General features: G+C 28.1%; 1 protein-coding gene across 8 annotated transcripts in view; it reads right to left on the reverse strand.

The window, feature by feature from the left end:
* The window catches only part of LOC141527235 (ELAV-like protein 1), a 50291-nt gene that overhangs the window by 18897 nt on the left and 12062 nt on the right, over nt 1-19332 (reverse strand). Inside the window, exons 1-2 of one of the 8 annotated variants that reach the window (XM_074242596.1) lie at nt 961-1221; nt 353-523 (exon numbers count right to left, since the gene is read on the reverse strand). The exons of 1 other annotated variant lie outside the window; for it this stretch is intronic. The gene's annotated coding sequence lies outside the window, so the exon portion shown is untranslated. Of the gene's footprint in view, nt 1-352; nt 1223-19332 lie in introns of those variants that run through there. 6 more of the 8 variants (XM_074242598.1, XM_074242600.1, XM_074242595.1 and 3 more) reach the window with 6 other exon arrangements.

A 19332-nucleotide genomic window follows, 5' to 3' on the forward strand; every position in this document is an offset into this window, starting at 1 on the left:
ATAACTCTTGATTTTATTTCCTCCTCCAAAAAAAAAATGTCTATTTTCGGCATTAATATTACAACCGGTCTTTTTGTAAAACAAACAAAAAGTGAATGAATTAACATTTAAAAAAAGAAAATACTTGAAGAATACAATTTTTAACAATATTACTAAAGTTAGCCGACGTTTTAAATTTTTAGTTTAAACAAAAATTTTTTGGAAAAAAAAAATTGACATTTATAAATTAAAAAAAATAAAAAATGCAATTTTTTAAAAATAATTTTTTTGTTAAATAAAATTAAAAAAATTCTCTAATGACTGCAAATTTTAATGTCGTTTTCATAGCACAACTAATTGATATTAATCTTACCTCAATCACAGCAACTCCGTTTACAAAATCACACTTATAAAAATAGTTTATAAAAGTTTTAAATAATAAATAATAAAATATAATAAAAAAGTACGAAAATTTAAAGGTAAACGCGAGATCGAATGACCCCCCACCGCGTTAGACGCGTCACGCTCTCACCGCCGCCCGAAACTAAACGAAAAAATCAATAAAAGTCAACTACAACTCTAACTCCAACTAAACTGCAACTTGCTGTTTTTTATAGTTACAATTATTTAGAAATAAATAAGTAGACATTTGCACAACAAACTTGTCACCAGTTAAAACCACAATTATTAATTTAATTAATTAATTCAGAGAGAGAGAGAGAGAGAGAGAGAGAGAGAGAGAGAGAGAGAGAGAGAGAGAGAGAGAGATCAGTGATCAGTGGGTGAGTAAATAAATTAAATATATTATTTAATCGATTAATTTTAATAAAAAAGATAAACTCTTGAGAGTAATTATTAACAACCGAACGAAAAAATATCTAAACCCGTCATCCGGCTCTGTAATCCATGCCGTTTTTTTTTTTTTTATTTTATTTTATTTATTTATTTTTCATTTATTTTTTTAAATAAACTGCCACTTACACTTATTTATTTATTTATTAATAAGTAATCGTGTAAATAAATATTTGGTGGAGCCGCGACACACGCGTGACAGGCGTAAAATAATATAAGACGGTAACTAGACTAAGGAAACAAAGAAACAACGTTACGGGCGGAGGCTGCCTAGAGACTGAGCGAAAAACGAAATAAGACTCAAGCCAACTCCGAGTTCAGTTTCAGTTCCGAGTTTGAGGTTCTGTTCTATTGGGATTGGAAGTCACTACACGCGAGACACCGGGCACTCGGTGTAACGCCGACGACCCTCGCTGCTCGCTCCCCTCAAGCCCCACCACGGCCCGAGCTGCGAGTCAATACTCGGTAAACTTCGTATTCGCCGCTTCGGCTTTTAGTTAATACATATATATGTATGTATTATAATAATAATAGTGATGATGATGATGATGATGATGATGATAATAATAAGAATAATAATGTGTGTGTGATATTATACACACAAGGATCGAGTCTTGCCGCGCATATCCCCTAGTTTTGCCGGCGTAGCTTTTGCCGAGTTAATGTAAGTCCGCTCGCAAATTCGCGGACCAGAAATTGTTTGCTTTTTATGACAGAAAGTTTCTAACTGAGCTTGGGAAAATTTAACAGATTTTTAATGGAGTATTTATATTAATTATGCATAGGTTTATTAACAGAAAATTTTGTTAGGTATGTATTTTTTTTTTATTTTAATAATTTTTTTTCAAGAAAATTATTTTCAAAATTTACATTAATAAAAAGTTAGAAGAAAATTTATTTAATTGGTAATTATTGATTCTTATTTTATTAATTCTATTGAATAATTGAAAAGAAAAGTTTTGAAACTAGGTGAAAAATTAACATTTTCCAATTTTTTTTTATTCAGCTTATTTTTACGGAGCATTTATGATAAAAAATGTCGTAAAAGAAAAACATAAAAATTTTGATAGCTTTTTTTTGCCTTCAAAAGTTGGAAAAAAAATTTGCTTTCATGTTTTTGGCATATTTCTTTTGTAAATTACATAAAAAAAAGAACAATTAAAAAAAAATGTTCAATTGACCCCACTTGTAAATAATTACCAAAGAATTTTAAATATTAAAAATAAATAAAAAATTATTTTGATAAAATTAATTGCCAAAAATATTCAAAAAATAATTTTTAATTAACTATTTATCAAATAGTAAATATAAAAAAAAAATAAATTGAATGTAAAAATAATTTCTAAAGTTTTTTTTTGTATAAAAAGTTTGAATTTTTTAAAAATAAAAAAAAAAAAATAAACATGTGTGATATTTATACACGCATGTATAATATATTAATTAATTCTACTATAGATTGAGATTAGGTACGCCGGGTTATGAGTGAATCTGCACGCTCCTGGTTCCTGACACGGCGGTCGGAAATTTCGCGACGCCGCGAGGCTACACACGCTCCAAGTCCGCGTCAAGATCGATTTGTGATTTAATTTTTCAGAGAGAATTTTACAGAAAATAGAGTACAAAAAAATACAATTAAATTTTTATTTTTATTTTTGTATAAATTTTAACACCGAGTGATAAGAGCCTTTAAAGGTCAACAGATTAAATGTCAAGTGGGTTTGTAGTTAGTACTTGTAGTAAATAGAGATGAGATATCGATCTGTAAATACTTGTTGTTTAAACAGCGAGGTTTTAATTTTGTTCTAATTAATTAAACAGCGTACCGGTAATTTTAATTACGAGTGATTTAATTCGGGCAATTCGAATAATTAATTGAATTTTAATATTTGTGTCAAATTAAAAAAATTTTTTTATAAACTTTAACTATTTATTTTAAATAAAAAAAAAATTGTTTAAATTTTTAAGCAGAAAAATTTTTCAAAATTTCTTTCTCTAAAAAGTAGAAAAAATTTCAAAATAATTGCAGATGAAGATGCGAATTTTCGGAGCAAGAAAAAACCGTGCAAATTACACCGAATAAGCGCTAATTAGCGTCAGTGCTTAACGTAAGCCCCCTGAACCTCTAACAGAAAGATAAAATGAACTAAATAAAATTTTTTCAATCGAAAATCATTGAAAGTATTGGAATAATGTCTTAAACAGTTCACTGGCCTTAACTTCCTGTGTCGCACCTATGTACAAATAATCTTCCCATACATTTAGCCCGAGTATCAAATTCCCTTTTATTTTACACATTACTTATATATGTACGGTATAATATAATGTATACTGATACTTGTTCTCCGTTATTGAAACAAGAATACTTGTTATATGTGTTCCCATTCTTTATTCTCTGCTCATTGTACTATGTACTTTACTCTACCGCTTTCTTTTAATTTCCTTTTAAAATTAAAATGCTTTCTTTTGCTAATAAAACGTTTTTAATGAGCTTTTATCAAAAGAAAATGTGCTTAATCGATAAATTTATTAGATTGCATTGAAAAAAAAAGAAACCAAGCTAATAAATTTGAAAAATTGCGCTCAAAAGTTTGAATCAATATTCTAAGCGAAATATTAGAGACAAAAAAATGATAAGAAATTTTTCCTGAAGATAATTTAATTTTCTATCCAAAAAATCTTCATTAATTTTTTTAGTATCTTTTATCTTTATGCTAAAAAATGTTTTGCAATAAATTAAAAAAGTTGTCATCTACAAAAATGTTAAAATCAAAATTATGGATAAAATATCAAAAATAAAAAAGAATGATAGACTTTTTTTGTAAGAAATTTAATTTTTTACCAAAAATGTTTTTCATTAATTTTCTATCTTCATGCTAAAAATAAATATTTTTGGAGCAAGCTAAGAAAGTTTTCTCCAAAAATTTTCGAGTCAAAATTTTGTACAAAAATTGAAGAATTTTTTTTTACAAAATTTAATTCTCTTACTTCAATAATTTTAATAATGAACAAAAAAATTTTCCACAATCTAAATTAACAAACTTGATAATACTATGATTTATTTAAACCGACAATTATACTCATACATTATATATAAAGTAGCCGTATAGAACCAAACAGTGAAAACCAAACCGAACTATCTTTCATATGCAACCGCACGAACCCGCGTATATTTATAGTGTTTATACCAGAAGTACGATATATATTTATAAATTAACTTGGGATAACTTTTGCACAACACGTTTAGTTTTTACGTAAATAAAAAAAATTCCATCGACTCTTTGAGCCAGAGCCTACTCTATTCTAAAATAGAGTAATCCTTCTATTTATAATTCTATTATATACATAACAATGATAATAATAATAATAATAATAATAATAATAATAATAATAATAATAATAAATAATTCAAAATATATAATGCATACCATTCCGGAGTTCTCCGAAAGTATGTGCGCGTAAACATTTTTGTTTCTTATTTACTCAAGACAACTCTTTTATTTTGACAAAATCCGCCTTTTTTTTTATTTTCACTTTACGGTATTTCTAAGACAGTACTTACTCCTCACACTCTCAAGTATAATAGAGAAGAATATATGTATATATATTTATATATACATTCAAGTGTGATTCTTGGAAACGATATTGGCGCGTATGCGTTTAGTAATACCACATATACACATATATACACACACGCATATATATATATTTGTATATATAGTTGGTACAGTACAGCTTGTTGTGATATTGGCTCCGTGGCCAAGTCTTACTCAGTTTGTTTCGTCAGACTCACATAATTTCTTCTTGTCATCATTATTATCTCCCGAAAATCACACTCTTTTATTTATAATAAATTTTTTTTCATTTTTTAATTTTTTTATTTTGTTTTCATTCTTTATACTCCGGTCGGTGGCATAATATAAAAAAGGTCAGGGTTACTTCCTATAAAAATTAAGCTGCATAAATATTACGCGGTGTTTTGGAGTTAATAGTTCAAAATTTTTCTTTGCAATCAAGTTAGTTTTTAATTTTTTTCATTTAAAAAATTAAATAAAAAAATTTGTTTTTTTTTTTAATAAAAAAAAAAAAAAATTGAAATTTTGTGAAATTGCACTGTACTTTTTTAACTATTGACATTTTTAAAAATATAAGCTCATCCCGATGTCATACTCATCAAGAGCTTTCATTTGAGTACCCACATGCATTTTGATATATTTTTCATATATACATATATAAAAATATATAAAAAATTGATGTGGGTACTCAAATGAAAGGTCTCGATGAGTACAACCTCGGGATGATCTTATATCTTCAAAAACGTCAATAGTTCACAAGATACAAGGTCATTTCTTAATTATTGACAATTATGAAATATATGAAAAATTGAAATAAAATTTTTTCAAGCGAACAAAAGTTTTTTGCTTCAAAAATTTTATTTAAAATAGACAATTATTTTTTTCACTAATTTTTTTTATTCAAATAATCTTTTTTTACGTCTAAAAATTATTTAAATAATTTGGTGTTAACAAAAAATATTTAAATATCAATAATTGAATAAAAAAGAATTAAATTAAATCCCAAAAAATGTATAACAAAATAAAGAAATAAATTTAAAGTAATTAGCGTATGTTTACAAAAGTTTGTTATAGGATTTGCTGAACTTAACCAAATGGTGACGTCTGGGATTATTAGCCCCTTATTGGGCATACGTGGGCTGTTAGTACCTAAAATATCTCTGAATTGAAATAAAATTCAACTCTAAGACCTTATATACATACATAGATCCACCCATTGGGCTACATATATATGTATGTAAGCTTGTTATGGATCCCAAAGGCCAAAGTGTAGAAATATGAATGATTCTTCAATACTACACATAGCAGTAACTTAAACATAACAGGGAAGAGTAGCAGACGATGCCAACGGGGCTTGACAAATGAGCAACCCTCCTTTGCGACCAACACAGCTGGCAATTTTGATGTTTTATACGTATGCAGTGTGTGTGCCAAGCTCTTTACTTTTATTACTTTACTTACATTAGCTCGAATTGGTGTATCTCACCCAATTGTATCTGCCAATACAATAAACTATGCAGACGATTTTTACTTTACAGTCTCTGCTATTGGAATTGGATCCATACATAGTTCATAGTAGATTAGATGGACATGCTAGACGCTAGTAAGCCTATAGGTCTACTGGTAGACTGCAAGAGTGCTATACGCTCCCATACTTTATGTCTATTGATATATTGTCCGATTTAGATTGTAATTGTCGGGCTAAAATTGCTTAGAAAAGACGTCTGTATTTTATGGGCTATTGCACATTTTACTTAGTCACTACTTTATTTATTGTACGATCAATTTAATCGTAAATGCTTCGGGCTTGAAAGCTTTCAAATGTCTAATTCACACTCAATTATATTGACAATTATTGTCTTTTTATTTTATTTAAGTCTTTTAGGGAAAAATTATTTATTTAACTTGTTGAAAAAAAAATTTATTTTTTATTTTAAAAATTTTTAATTCGACATAAAAAAAATTGTCTAAGAAAATCCTTGATAAAAATCTATTATTTTTTACTAAAATTATTTTTGACGAATTGTAAATTACGAAAAGATAAAAACGTTAATTCAATCAACTCTAATAGACGTCAGTCGGTGTAATAACAGACTAAATTGGAGCAAAAACAAAAAATAGTTACTGAAGTGGCAGTTAATCGATCCGTCAATTTTCCGACTATTATATTTTTCTTCCCTAGGCTTCTTCTTTATTTATAAACAAAAAAATCGTCAGAAATGACAGTTTGTGTGTACCAAAATTATGATGAATAATATTAATATTAATATTGAAGGTATAAAAAGTATTTTTAATCAAAAATAACATACACGAGTGGTATTAATTTTTTTATAAAAAATGTTTGAAGTTAGTGACTTTCGATATTTTATGTGAGTGGAAGTAAGTGAGCAATAGTCTGTAAAGAGAGGAAGAACTAGTGCGTGAGAAAGAAACCAATATCCATAACCTATTGGTGTCTTTTTCTTGTCTAAGAACATCCTTAAGCAAGTAAAACCGATTAAAAACCCAAAATTTTTTCCGGAAAAAAAAAAAAAAAAAAACTTCTTCGGTAAATTGATAATATCAATAAAAAAACTAAAAAAATGATGACCAAATAGCAGGGGGCTAAAAATGTATGTCAATTGGTGGCATCTGCGGGAAATTTAAACGTTAATTTTATTATTTTTCCATGCACCTTTCCTGTTTCCTCAGAGCTGAGGGTTCAGACGTACCTTGTACCTTTACCTCTACCTCTTGTAATATTAAAGTATGTTAAGGTAAGGCAAGGACTAATATTAGATACACCAAATGGCTAGGAAGAGAAAATGAATGAAAAGAAAAGAATGAAAAGTCTCCCCTTGTATTATATTATATTATATATTATACATTTAACATTATACAGTTTGGCGTCATATGCTGCTACGTAACGCCCACTGTATCATGCAATGCTGCCAGTTGGCACATATATTTATATTTATATTTATGTATACAATACCGATTTTTAACGTTTTTGATCGCTTTGGCTGCCTATCCTATGTATTATGTGTTACGGTGTTATTGACCTCAAACGGCATGTTGGGCCCAAGCCCTTTTGGCCCAAACTCAACGTGATATGCAATAAATATCATTTATCATATATCAGTCTATGGGAACGCGCAATATTTAAAAAAATAATAATAATAAAATATGCTAAAGATTTTTTAAAGAGATTTTGATTTTGGTAGCAGATGCGCTTTCCAAAGTAAATATTTTTTCAACGGCTTGACACTAAGCGCGAGTCAAGAGAAATGGCAAGCAAAGATCTTAACTTTTATTTTGAATAGAAAGGTATTGAGGGAGGTCTAAGGTCTTGAAACTATTATCTCCCCAGCGAAGTATATACGGTTTTTTTTTTTTTTTTTTTTTTTTTGGTAGAGATATACATATAGATATGTGTAGATGCACACACGTAATAACGAGATGGGCTTAAATGGTTTAAAAGAAAATATAAAGGTGGATTTTATACATATGCAACGTGAGTTATAACTTTAGCAGTAAAAATAAGATGTTATTTTTTACACCGGCCGTAAAATTAAGATTTTTATCTTCGGATCGATAAGAAAGACTGAACCTTTCTGCCTCTATTTAATTGAAATGGTTTGTGCCGGGAAAAGTTGTAAAATAGAATATGTAATATATGGAGTATAAAAAATAGAAATATCAAACGAATTTTTTTAGTATGTAAGTAAAATAAGTGTCTAAACAATTGGAATTTTTTGATTAAAAATTGCTTCTTTTTTCAACAGTATATAATTTATTTTAACAAATTTCATCAAAAATATTAACTCACGAATTAATTTCATCATTGAAGGTAATAGTTATTTGACAAAATATCCATCCTATAATTTAGGAATATCGATTTCAAAGGACCATAAATTTTAAATAAATCACTTTCTACCGCCCCTAAAAGGAGATACCTGGTTGAGTCCAAAAACCCTCAATATGTCAATTCTATATTTATTTTTTTTTCGAATAAGTTAAGTGTACTCATATCAAAGGGCAGAATTTTTCTGGGAAAAATTGGGTTCAAATTTTCATCCGCTGAACAAATACATTTTTATTTTCTTTACATTACTGTTTGAAAGGATGAAATATAAAAAATTTTGTGTCATTTTGTCAAAAATTTTGTGTTAAATATTTAACACTTTTATTTATAAATTTAACATTTATTCTGTTAAATAAACACAAAAAAGTGTTAAATATTTAACATAAAAATTTTTAACACAAAATTTTTTGACGCAAAATTTCTTACTGTGTAAGTGGCAGTAAATTTTTCTTTAAAAATTTCAAAAAAATTACTAGCAATAATTTATTAAAAATTATTTAGATAAAAAAACGGAATTTTCAACTAAAAAAGTATGTTAAAAAAATAATCAATTTTCAATAAGAAAAAAAAAAAAGAGAATATTAAATTTAAATAAATAACGCGTCTATTACGACAAAACATTGTTTGTCAATAATTTATGACACGGCAAAAAAAAAATATAATATAAAACATGAATCACCGTTATTCTTGTCACAGTGGACAGTACAAGCGCATAATAAACACATATATAAGAATAATAATAATGAAACTAAAAAAAGAAAGTCGTCTTTTGGCAGTGAGAGTGAGTGTAAGCGAACAGAGTAGTGTCCGAAGGGCTCCATTGATTGGTCGATGTGCCACGGTTGTAGTCGACGTTCGGAGCTAACCCGGGGGTATATGAACCCCAGTTACCTCAACTCTCACTATCTCACTCGATAACTCCCCACCCTCACCCTCTATCTCTATCTTTATTGAATCCACGATGCGCCACCCTATCCCGACTGGCTCTCTACAGCTTGCTGGCAAACTCGGAACTCACCCCATCGCAGGTTCACCCTCTATAAACGCACGCGCGACACATGGACCCAAACCGATCAATACTGAACGAGCGAGTCTGCCGCCACCTTCACCCCAACACACCACCACTATAGATAGTCTCTCTCGAACCCTCGCCAAAAAGAAAGACCCCAAAGCCTAAGAAATAAAGAACAAAATTCACCCCTTATTCTTCTTAATCTCTCTCCCTCGCTCCCGTTGTTTTCTCCCTAAAACAATGCAATCTCATACACAATATAACGTACATTGTATTCTACGGTACGCGATAAATCGTTACGCTTCATGCTCAATTTTTTATTTATAATTATTGTTATGCCAATTTTTATTTTAAAGTTACGCAGATTTCTTTTGAGAATTTTATTAAAATTGAAACGAAAATTTTAGAGAAATTATTAAAAAATTTTTCGGTTGGAAGTTTATAAATTTATTATCATTGATTAACAGTACAATTGACTTCATGACCATTGACCGAGGCTATTTTATGATGACAATTAACAAAAGTGTTTGATTGATGGACAAATTTGAGTAGAGATAAATTTAAATTTAAATTCAAATTAAAATCTAAAACTGTAATTTTTCCAATTTTTTTTACGACGGGCGACGTTTACATTACATAATGTAATTTTTCCATTTTTCCGTGAACTAGCGTTTTCGGATCAATAATTTGCATTTTTTGGGTTTATTTTTTGAGCAATTGATGCAAAAAATCTTAAAAAATTTCTTAATTCAAAATCTTAAAAATTTTTATCATTAAATAAATTAATATTAAAATAGATTAAACGTTCGTTTCATTAAATATTTTAATTTATTAAAGTACAGATCAAATTTAATTGATATAATAATTATTATCACTATTATTATTTTATATTTTCATTTTTTATTGGATGTCTAGTCTAATACATCAATTTTTTTCTCTAATTTTTCGTAATATTGTTAGCCTGTATTTCCCTCCAGGCTTAAACAATTTATCGTCAATTCATATTTAAATTTGTCATTAAAGATAAATTTGACTAAAAAATAATTCGGATAGCCCAGACGAGGACAAAATTATTGTCTTAGACTAGACAGCCAATAAAAACTAAAAATATAAAGTATTATAAAAAATAAATATCAAAATGATTATTATTATTATTACTATTATTATTATTATTATTATTAATAGAGATAGATAGGTATTATTTTAAGCCTGTTATCCGATCTAATTCTTGAAGAATCTTCAATTTTTTATTATTATTTTTCACCATAATATTTTTCGGTATGAGGTCTCATACCATTAAAAAATTCTCAAGTAAAAAATATAACAATCAAAATTTATTTTGACAATTTTTGTTAGAAATTATTATTATTATTATTATTTTTTTTTTTTTTTAAATATGCATAATAAAGAGAATACTCCTTGTAGATACTTAAGTAGAAATGATTAAAAAGCAAAGCGGGCTTATGCGAGTAACTACTTACGTTAGTATTTTGGACTCCTTTCATATTTGGACTGCCCTTGATCTCGCACCCTCGTGGCCATACCCATCGTCCCTTGAGACAATGCTTGGGGAATAGGGAATGGAAAATGTGGGGTTGCCGACCCCGATGCGTCGCGAAACATTATTTCTCCACATCATCTTCCGTTTATTCTTTCAATACTCAAACTCAAACTCAAACTCATTCCTACATTATCCATTTTCTTTCTTATCCTTACAATGTTTTACAGAGTAGCAATAATAATAACAACAACAACAGCAACAACAGTATCCGTCTCCAAGTATCGATTTTCCCATAGCAATGTCCGCCATCTTCATCTTCACCTTTGATTTTTTAATTTTTTATTTTTATTAAATAATAATCACTCTAAAAATATAGAGCTTAATTCTTAGGGGTTCGTCGATGTCGATAACCCAAGCTTCTTCGTCGACGTCGGAGTCGGCGTCGTCGCGGTGCGCTAAATCAAGCCACACCCAAGTTAACAAAATATTTTTTTTTTATTTAAAAAAAATTTTTAATTCCACAAAAAAAAAAAAAATACGAAAAATTGTTTTTATTTAAATAAAAAATTAAAATACTAACCAGCTGGCTGGTTTACGGGTCGTTAAATCGAAAAAATAATTATCAGCTTAAACTTCCGTTTTAATAATAAAATAATTACCATAAAAAAAAAACTTGGATGTGGCGAGCGCACCGTAGAAATAATGAAGGGAAAAAAAAATATAAAATAAATTTTAATTTAAAGCTCAAAATTATCCCAAATAGGTTACAGGATTTCAATAATAATTAATTAATAATAAAATTAATGAACTAAACTTATAATAGCAATTGGTATAATAACAATAAATAATAATAATAATAATAATAATAATAATAATAATAATAATAATAATAATAATAATAATAATAATAATAAATAATTATAATTAATAATAATAATAAATGATAATAAAATATTGACAGGCAGTACAGAACATAAATTAAAAAGTAAAGAAATAAATGAACATACCGGTTAACGATGAAAATCAGTGGTTGGAGGATGCTGACTAGCGCAGAACAAAACGCAGTGATGGGTTATAAATATTATTAATTGTTAAATAATAACGTTTCGTCAAAAATAAATAGTATGTACTAATTATTAAAAATGAACAAAGTATTCATTAAATCCAATGAAATCTTCCAGTTGTAGGTAGTTAGATATATATTTTTAATTATTTTAAAACAACTGATATTTAATTATTAATTTATGTTTTTTTTTTTTTTTTTTTTATAAAAGTCTCATCTCATAAGCACCGTTTGTCAAAATGATAACTCCCGAAACTTATTTTTAATTTAAAGTTTAATAAAAACAGAACAAATCGAAATAATCGAAATTATAATTCTGTTGCATTAATTAATTTTTAGTTTAATTAATATAAGTAATTTTAACAACTTTTAAGGATACTTTGGTATTGGTGGGATAGGAAGGGAACTCGCGAGAGGGATTAAGAGACTTAATTTATATAAAATAATTATTGTGAGAATTAAATAAGTGTGATTGTGGATAGTGATGGCTGATATAATGTGTAAGTAATTATTTTTGATGGTGTGATTGTTGTTAAGTCTCAGCTGTCTTCGGGAAGGGCTCAACGTACGATAACGAATATATATATATATATATATATATATATATATATATATATATATATATATATATATATATATATAACGAATGAATGAATTAACCAATTAATGAATACAAGTATAAGTAATAAGGTATAATAATAATATTGCGGGTAACGGTGTCTACAACGCAATGCCTTATGTGGTGCGGTAACTAAACTGACGGGTGGAGCACATTACCCAGCGGCTGCACCTAGAGCGAGCTAACGCGCCGGTTCCGAGCGATACAAGGAAGAGTGGGTTTTAGTTTCAACCCTCCGAGGAGTCCCGTTAGGGGTTACAAACCACCGGAAAGAACCGCCAGAGACCTACTATACTGTCTACATATATACGTCCAATACGTCCACTTACATTCGTAATATTAGTGGTAGTGCTGCATCTCTTCTCTTCTGTCATATTTATTATATGTATATGTGTGTAGATTTGACTGTCAATTATTGTGTGTCTTCTCTGCTGGGGGTGGAAGGAGGGGTGGGGAAGGCTCAAGATCTGCGCACGCGTAGGTGGTAGGGGGTGGAATGGGCATGGGATTCGGATGAGGGGTGGTTAAGCAACTTCTATATACATAGATAGACAGAGTGTACTCTCTCGGAGAATATCAGGAAACTGAGGATGGAGGAAATTTTCACGCAGGCGCGGCCCCTAAAAAAAACAAAGTTTTGAGGTGAGGTCGTGTGAAAATTCGCGGGATTTTATACTGTCGTTCTTGATTTTTTTGGATGAATTCTCATCTGTAGATTATTGGGTTTTTTTTTTATTTTTATGGATGATAAAAAAAATATTAGTAAATTTGGAAAATTTTTTTTTATAGTTTGAATTTGTTTTTTTTTTTTTAAATAACGAAATTTAGTTAGAATTTTGAAAAAAAAAATTTTTTTTATAACAATTGGATTTTTCAGGGGGAAATTTATTAATTTTTCTATAAATTTGGTGACAAAAAAAAATCAGTAAATTTAAAAAACCTTTTTTAAAATGTTTTAATTGATGTCAAAATTAATAATTTTAAAAAACAAGAAATTTAATTTGAATTTTATTACTTAATACTTATTTTTGAAGTTTGATGACAAAAAAATAAGAAAAATATTTTTGAAAAATTTTAATTTATATTAAATTTAAATCAATAATCTATATTATTAAGAGAATAAACAAAATACATTTTTTGACACATGAATTGCTTGAAAAAATGCTAAAAATGCTAAAAAACGCAATTTTTTTTTTTTTAAGTATATAAAGTGAAATTATTTCAGCTTGATCAGCTATCATTTTCAAAAGGCTGTTACCTAATTGGGGAAACTTTTTCTGCGAGCCTTTCTGAGTCTGGGACAATTGACGTCTCTAGGGAGAATTTTTTTTTTTTTTTTTTTTTAAGAAACTGACGAGTAAGAAAAATAATAACGAGGGCTTTAGAATTTTTGTTGGGATAATGGAATTATAAAAGTTTTACGTGGAATAAAGTTCGAGAATAATTGAGGGATGGATTTTAGTATAAATTTGAAATATATTGTATAATATTGTTAATAATTCATAGCTTGCATTACAAAGTTCTGTGCAAAGAAGGAAAATTCTGACAGTAATTTATTGTATAATTGATCGGCTGCAATTCGGTCAAACAAGTATTCAGTAAAAGTGGATTAATAATTCAGCTTAATCGATTAATGAAACTGAGACTAATCACCCGGAAATTACAACTATAAAATTTGAAATTATTTTTTACCCAGAGGATTTATTAATAATAAAACTGACAAATTAAATACTTGCGCTCATCCCTTACACTCATCAAGAGCTTTCATTTGAGTACCCACATGCATTTTTGATATATTTTTGATATATACATATATATAATATATATAAATATATAAAATATATGAAAAATTGATGTGGGTATTCAAATGAAAGGTCTCGATGAGTGTAATGTCGGGATGAGCTTATATCTTTAAAAATGTTAATAGTTCTCTTAATATTACAGATTTCTCCATAAAACTATAAAATAATTTATTTGCACTTCTGGGAATAAATTTTTCGCACTTGTAAATTTTTTAATAACATAATGAGTTATGACTAATTAAAAAAAATATATATATATATATATATATATATATATATATATATATATATATATCTTTATCTAAAAAAAAAGGGTGTGAAAAGAGTAATACCTTTTTTACTACCCACCGTTCGTAGAAAAGAATAAAAAGCATCCATTACACAAATATTATTTATACTACAACATAAGCGGATTATATGAAATGTGAAAGGAAAATAAAGAGTAATTTCATCGGAAGATGATATATCTCGATAACGAACCCCTAGATAATAAAAGAAATATTATGCAGGTAGAAAATAAACAAAAATCGATTCAGCGATAACAATTTGTTTGGAGAGCATAACGACATACCGTACGTGTAAGTCGTAAAATGTCATTTGCGTTTTAGATGGAACTGTGATACCGTCAAGCGTTCTTATTCGAGACAGCCCAAGGAGTAATGAGTAAAAAAATAAAATAAATATAAGTACGTTTTTTTTTATCTTGAGCGTGCCAGCGCCCAGAAAAAGACAAGGGTGCAGTGACGTGCACACACGAGCAAGGAATAGATCGAATAGAGGTGAGTTTTTTGAGCAAATCTCCAAGGGTGTTTATCCTGTCTGTCTTTTATCTCCGTCTGGCAGCCGCTACTTTACTTCCCTTTTCTACTCCTGGTGTTATGTGTAAAAGGGAGCAAGAGGGATAATCGAGAGTAGAGGAGGAGACTAACTGGACTGGGTAAGGTCAGGTTCTCTGCAAGCCACGTACGGATAATCGCTTTCTAACATTATCTCCATCCCCGACCTTTTACCCTTTTACTACATCTACACAACTGAACACTGAGTCGAGAGTGCAACTGATAAATGATCGTCTTTTATATAACAGCTGCCTGCATGATGAACATGCGGGACTAATATTACGCTTTTAAAAATTTCAGTAAGCGTGATATCGCTATCTTTTACTTTAAATCTTTTTAGATTTAAATCGTTGTTTGTTGTCTCATTTTTATTTAATTATTAGGGCTTGAAGTAAAGATAAATTTTGGGAGTTTTTTAGTCTGTTACATCGGGTTGGATAATTACATTCGTCGGATATTCAATTACTAACTTTGCTTTTATGTTAAGATTTTTTAAAAGGGTGATCAAGGATCAAGGTATTTTGCTTCATTAATTGATTGAAATGCTCACGTAATTTCATTTTACGTTCATTGCTTTTGATTATAGGAAAAATTTTATTGGGATAAGTGAAGATGTAAATTTTTATTTTTTAATTTATATTGATAAAAAATTATCTTGATTATAGAAAAAAATTCTTGAATCAAAAAAATTGTATTAAAGAATTTTTTCGTTTTGAATCAATATAAAAAATTCTTGAATTATAGATAAAGAGTTAAAGATATGTTAAAATTGTTAAAAATATTTTTTAGCAAATTTTATTCTTTATAAAAAAAGTTTCTTGTGATTTTTTTACATCCGATATTTTGGCCAAAATTTTGATATTTAGTTATATTTTGAATTTTAGTTAAATAAAAAAAAAATTTCAATTCAAAAATGTTTGCAATTGATTCAAGACCATTAAACTCTTCAAAATTATTTTTTTTTTAGTTCAAAATTTTTTATTAGTAATTTTCCTTTTTTTTTTTTTTTTGATGAAAAAAATATTTTTGAACTATAACATATTTTGAGTTTTTTTTAATCAAATCTCAAATTTTACACTTGAAATTATTTTTATTTTTGTGCCTATCTTCATAGAGTAAATTGATTTAAATTTTGTAGTAAAAATAATTAAAATTTTACTTTTATAATTTTGATGAAAAATACAAAAAATTAAAAATTAAAATAATTTTTTATTCAAAATTTTCCTCCATCGTTTCTTCATCGACCTACCTTTCAAATGTTATATTCCCGAATATTTTCAAATTATTAAACAATCCTAAAGCCTCTACGGATTTTTATGAAAAATCTCAAACCTTTTTACGCTTAGGGTAAATTTTAAATCGTTTTTAATGAAAATTTTCGATAAAATTAACGTTGCCATATGGACAATAAACTTTTAACGAGAACATAATTTTTTAAATAACGCGATAAAAATTTTTTGATAAATATTTTTGATTCCCTAACAAACCCTAAAATTATCATGTTCAATAAAATGACGAGTAAGTGTAACTATAGTCTGAGTTTTATCGTCAATAAAACTAAAGTTTATATATTATAATATGCAGAATAAAATTATGCTGAAGTATTTTGGCAGATTTCCACGAGATTCTATTAACTGGTAGTTGACTCTAAGCTGCCGACAACGATAAGACGTGATAGCTTCTATTAAACCCAAGACTGAGTTTCCTTTACAATATTATATATCTTTCAGATCTTCTGCATTTTATGGTGTTTGGGCAGCGGCTAAGTAGTAGGGTGATAGATGGCCATTCGGAAACTTTGTTATCTTTCTTATTACAATTAATTTACGAGAGTAACCCAATTGAGTTGTAACTTATAACTTATGACTACAGTCCATGATCAACAGTAAGGTTGTAAAATGACTGAGCTATAAAAATGTTGTAATTGATACGAATAATCGTTCGTTAATTGATGACATAAGTTACGTTTATTGTCAACAGTAAGATGTTATTCTTTTTTTTTTTATTGTCTTTTTATGTTGTTTTATTATTTGGAAAATAAATTTAATGCTTGGTAAATTTAAAAATAGAAAAAAAATTAACTTGAATCAAGAGAAAAATTCTTAAACCAATAAAACAATTTTGAAGAGTTTTATTGTCTCGGATCAAGACGAAAAATTCTTGAATAAAGAAATATTTCCTTAAATTAAGAAAAATTTATTTGTTCAAAAATTTTTCTACTCAAATCAAGAAAATTAAGTTCTTCAAAATTACGCAGTAAAAAATTTTGTGTTAAAAATTTTTTTGTTCAATATTTAACACTTTTATGTGAAAATTTTAAATTTATTGTGTTAAATTAACACATAAAAGTGTTAAATATTTAACACAAAATTTTTTGACGCATAATTTTTTACTGTGTATGTATTTGATTCAAAAAAATTTTTTTTTCTGAATTATCCCTTTAAAAAATTATTTTGCACCACTTTAACACTTTTAAGTGTAAATTTAACATTTATCCATTTAAATCAATACAAAAAAATGTTAAATACTTAACATAAAAATTTTTAACACAAAATTTATTAACGCAATAACTCAAAATTTATTACTGTGTGCCTCAAGAATTTTCACGACAGTAAAAACTCTTCAAAATAATTTTTTAGATTCGCAAATTTTTCTCTAAACCAAAAAACTATTTTTTGCATTGCAAAAATGTTCTACAAGGTTACGATTTATTTAGCTACGGTACTGTCACGACAAGTACAAATGGGTGGGGTCGCAATCAAGGGTGCAAAGAGAGACGCCGGGAGAAAAGGAGTAAAACCCGGCATACATATATATATATATATATATATGCATAATACATAGAACTAAGCAGCTATCAGTCGATTTTGATTATCGATCCTCGCGTGCTTCTAGTCATTCATCTAACAAATTTCTCACCACCGCCGACTACCACTAGCTCGCCTCCATTTCACGATCACACATACATATTATGTAACACAATCTATAGATCTAAATCCCTGCTATCGCTATCTAACAGAGTTTACAGCCCGTAAGTACTCTACATACATAAATACATACATATAAATACATAGGAACCCTCGTATCACAATGGGGAAGTTCGCAACCATAATCATCCCTCCTTTCTTCCTTCTACCCGCTTCACAAAGTGAGTAGAGTCAAGTAGAGAACATCCGCCTTCCATCGCACAAACACGCCCTCGCTTTCCACGATTTCAGCGCATGCGATTCGATATCTCGTTACATTCCACATTCTCTCAGGGAAATAAAATAAAATAAAATAAAACTACGGAGATGCAAATAAAATAAAATATAAACAATTTCAAGCTGACATTTTGAATAGAAATGGAATAAAAATAAATAAATGGATGAAAAAACAAAATAACAAGCTCATTTGTGACCCTCCAGCGTTAAAACCCTCTTCAGGCATTTTTAACTCTCCTTAAAAAAGGGTAAGGAAAAGAGTCGAGCTGAGTGCTCTGCTGTACCCTCTACATCCGAAAATATCCGGGTTGACGGAGGACTTAATGCGCGATGAAATTCACTGGATTAGAAATAATTAAACGGCCATAAAGAGTTCCTCTGAAGACAATACAAAGGATTTTTAAATAAAATTATACACGCTTTTTTTAAAAAACAACGATACTACTCTGTTTGTTTCACTTTTTTTATGTTTATATATTTATATTGATATTTACTCTGTTTTCTTTTCAGAGTTATTATAATAATAATAATAATAATAATAATAATGATTGAAGATACGAGAGCTTATAATAGAATGTCCGAGAAACCTGTATCGGGGATAAAAAAAAAAAAAAAAAACAGCAGTAAGAGTAGAGCGTAAAAAATCAATGGCTCGAGAAAGTTGCCGGGAGTTTGAAGTAGAAAAAACCAGATCTAGGCGGACGGACATTCATTCTTATTTATCTAGTCGTTATAAATATTTTTTAATGTAATTTTTTTTCCAAAAAATATTAAATTTAAATCGCCGAGTATTTTTTTTTTTTCTAAGTTTTTTTCATTTATTACACAGTAAAAAATTTTGCGTCAAAAAATTTAGTGTTAAAAATTTTTGTGTTAAATGATTGATAAAATAATTCTGAAAAATCATTTTATACTTTAAAATAATATTGTGGCTCAAAGATTGAAGATATTAAAAGTTATAAAAATTTTTTGTCATATCAAATTTTATTTTCTATAAAAAAAAGTATCATGAATTTTTTGTATATTTAATATTTTGTCCGGAATTTTGA

Source organism: Cotesia typhae, unplaced genomic scaffold (genome assembly GCF_013202065.1).
Source record: "Cotesia typhae breed Kobodo isofemale line unplaced genomic scaffold, CoteBio_Ctyphae contig_4, whole genome shotgun sequence".
NCBI classification, from domain to species: Eukaryota; Metazoa; Arthropoda; class Insecta; order Hymenoptera; family Braconidae; genus Cotesia; species Cotesia typhae.